Source organism: Cannabis sativa, chromosome 8 (genome assembly GCF_029168945.1).
Source record: "Cannabis sativa cultivar Pink pepper isolate KNU-18-1 chromosome 8, ASM2916894v1, whole genome shotgun sequence".
Lineage (NCBI taxonomy): Eukaryota > Viridiplantae > Streptophyta > Magnoliopsida > Rosales > Cannabaceae > Cannabis > Cannabis sativa.
In genome coordinates, this window is record NC_083608.1 from 27,795,892 (window position 1) to 27,799,788 (window position 3,897).

Below are 3,897 nucleotides of genomic sequence, written 5' to 3' on the forward strand. Positions count from 1 at the left end.
CCTTTTGGTTCAGCCCCCACCGAGAAAAAACGACCGGTCATTTTTCCTGCCCCTTTGGATGTCGTTCGGGGCAAACGACATGACATTTCCCAAAAATGACATGTCGTACAATAATAGGTCAAGCCCCTTAGCAGCGCAAAATGACGGGTCTTTTTATGTCCCTATTGCATGTCGTTTTCACCGAACGACGTGTCGTTTTTTCAAAACAACACGTCGTACGCCAATTATAAAAAAAAGGAAAGAAAATGGGCACGTGGGGGCACGTGCAAGGTTAAATTTTGGGCCATTTTTCACCAATTTATTCCATTTAGAGCATTCTATCATTTCCATATCTTAATTTTATGCATAATATTAATTTATGAATTTATTCATAATCTTAGTTATTAATATTATCTTGTTGTGGCATAAATTAATGTTTTTTTAAACAATTAGTGCTTATTTTTTTACCTATCGTAAGATTAAGCATGGAAAATTATTTGGCAATGAGGAACATTTAAATATTGTATCTTCCTCCAAAATAATATTAAGATCCTTATAAGTAGTTAATTATCCTATCGATAATAATTGCTTGCTAAGGATGCTTAATATGATGAAGAAAATTTATTAAATATTATGAATCACAATTTATCTATCCATTTGATAGTAAATTAATGTATTTGATTATAATATTTAATAGATTGTTCTTACCTGTGTATGAGTTCTACTTTATTAATTTCATCTAAGAACTCTAGCATACACGATGATCATTTGTTAATTTGCGATCATTTATTTATGAGAAAAAGAGCACAAATGACATGATTTTGTTATAACATGCATATAATGGTTATTGCTCTTGTTTCTCATTTAGCTTTAAGCATTCCAAGAACCTCTGCCATGTTGACACTGAATGGAACCAACCACAAACAGTGGGTAGAATCTCTCATGTCGAATTTGACTCTTATGAGAGTGGATTTTGCTTTGAGAATGGATGCACCGCCTAAACCTACTGATGATGCCACTGAAAAGGATAAGAAATCCTATGAAGATTGGGAGCATTCCAATCGCTGTTCTTTGATGCTTATGAGGTATCACATGGATGAGTCCATTCGTGATAGTATTCCTCAGATTGAAAATGCAAAGGATTTTCTTGCTACCATAAAGGAAAATTACAAAAAGTTCTCAAAGAATGAGAAAAATGAGTGCTTGACTTTGTTCCATCGCACTAATTATGCCGATATGGGTGATATTAGAGCCCACATTGACAAGCTCACGGGTTGTTACCAAAAGCTCAAGGGCATGGGATTCGATCTTGGTGAGGATTACATTGTGTGGTTTGTGATGGAAACCATTCCTTCTCAATTTGATTCGATCAGATCAAGCTACAATGCTCAAAAAGAGTAGTGGATCATTAAGGAGATGACTGCTATTCTTGCCAAAGAAGAAGAGGACATGAAAAAGGGAACAGCAAGAAGTATCTCCATGGTGACCAATCCAAACAATTCTCACAAGAGAAAGTTCACTCCCAACAACTCTAGTGACCAAAGGTTTCATAAGAAGAAAGCCATCAATCCTAAGGGAAATGGACAAGCAAGCTCTTCTTTAACTGGTCATAAGAATGAGCTTTTCAAAGGGAAGTGCAACTTTTGTCAATGCTTCAAGCATAAGAAAGTTGATTGCCGAAAGCTCAAAGCTCACTTAAAGAAGAAAGTTAATTGTCTTGTGATGGTTTGTTTGGAATCCAATATTATTGATGTGCCCTCAAACACTTGGTGGTTAGATACTGGTGATACAATTCATGTTACGAATTTTTTGCAGGCAGTGACAAGTTGGAGAAGGCGGAGTAGGTTGGAGGAGTATGTGTACATGGGAGACGATACTGAAGTTAGAGTTGAATTTTTTGGTACTGTTAATCTGCAGCTGAATACTGGGCATTTTTTGGAGATGCACGATGTTGCTTATTTACCCTCTATTAAAAGGAATTTGATCTCTGTATCTATTTTGGATAGACTAGGTTATGGTCTTCATTTTGGAACTGGAAAACTGACTTTGTATCGTACTCTATGTTGATTGGAAATGGAACTTTGTATGGAAACTTATATAAGCTTGATTTACTTGATGTTGTTCCTGCTACTTCTCCCTCTTGTCCTTCTTTTTCTTCTCTTAATGCTATTGTTGGCTCTAAACGTGCAAGATCAGATTTGAAATCTTCTATGCTTTGGAACAAACGTTTAGGCCATATTTCTAGAGATAGAATGGAGAGATTGGTGAAAGATGGTGTACTTCAGGATCTTGATTTTTCTGATTTTACTGCCTATGTTGATTGTATATAAGGAAACTTGACTGCCAAGATTAGAAAGAGTAAGTCACACAGATACGTAGATGTGTTAGAGCTTATTCATACTAATATTTGAGGGCCTTTTGTTCCACCTGCTATGGATGGTTATAAATACTTTATCACCTTCATTGATAATTTTTCCCGATATGGCCATGTTAAGCTCATTCGTGAAAAATTTGAATCTTTAGATGCTTTCAAGATTTTCAAGACGAATGTTGAGCTTCAGAAGGGAAAGAAGATTAAAACTGTCAATTTTGATAGAGGTGGAGAGTATTATGGGCGTTATGATGAAACTGGAAGGAACCCCGGCCCTTTTGCCAAATACTTGCTCGAATGTGGTATTGATGCAAGATATACAATGCCAGGGACACCCCAACAAAATGGAATTGCTGAAAGAAGGAATCGCACACTTCTTGACATGGTACATTGTATGTTGATTCATTCTAGCTTGCCAGAATTTCTGTGGGGGGAGTCATTAAGGACTGCTGCTTATATCTTGAATCAAGTGCCTAGCAAGTCTATCCCAAAGACACCATACGAGTTGTGGTCAAGCAAGAAACCGAGTTTGCGTCATTTTCATGTTTGGGGATGAAAAGCTGAAGTAAGGCCCTATAATCCACAATCTAAGAAGCTTGATTCGAAGACTATCAGTGGCTATTTCTTAGGCTACACTATTGGTTCGAGGGGTTCTAGATTCTATTGTCCTTCTCACACCACCAGGGTGATAGAATCAGATAGAGCTGTCTATTTTGAAGATGAATTTGGTTCAAGTCAAGGGTCAAGAGAAATTATATTCAGGGAAGAACGTATTTATGTCCCTATACCTGTTACTTCCACTTTCGCTCCTACTATTGATCCTGTGATTGAACAAATTCCAACAGAAGCTCACGATGAACCTCAGAATCATATGCAAGATTAAAATTGTGATATTAATGGTGGTGAGGTTGTGTTGAGAAGATCAAAGAGAGCCCGCAAATCTGCTATTCATGATGACTACCTTGTCTATTTGCAAGAACATGATTATGATGAGGGAGACGCTTCTGAACCAGTTAGTTATTAAGAAGCCATGAGGAGTCCTCAATCTAAGTTATGGTTGAATGCAATGACAGATGAGTCAAGTTCCATGTCGCGAAACAAAGTATGGAATTTAATTGTCCTACCGAAAGGTTGCAGACCCATTGGGTGTAAATGGGTTTACAAGATCAAATATGACTCAAGTGGCCAGCCAGTAAAGTATAAGGCTAGACTTGTTGCTAAAGGATATAGCCAGAGAGAAGGTATTGATTTCAAAGAAACATTCTCACCTGTCTCTACCAATGATTCTTAGCGAATCATCATGGATATGGTTGCTCATTTTGATTTGGAACTTGAACAAATGGATCTAAAAACTACCTTTCTAAATGGAGATTTGTATGAAGATATCTACATGACTCAACATGTTTGTTTTGAGGAGCCTGTCAAGGAGCATATGGTTTGCAAGATCAATAAGTCTATTTATGGACTTAAACAAGCATCAAGACAGTGGTATCTCAAGTTTGATGCAGTTGTCACTGCAAATGGTTTCATGGAGAATAAAGTTGATC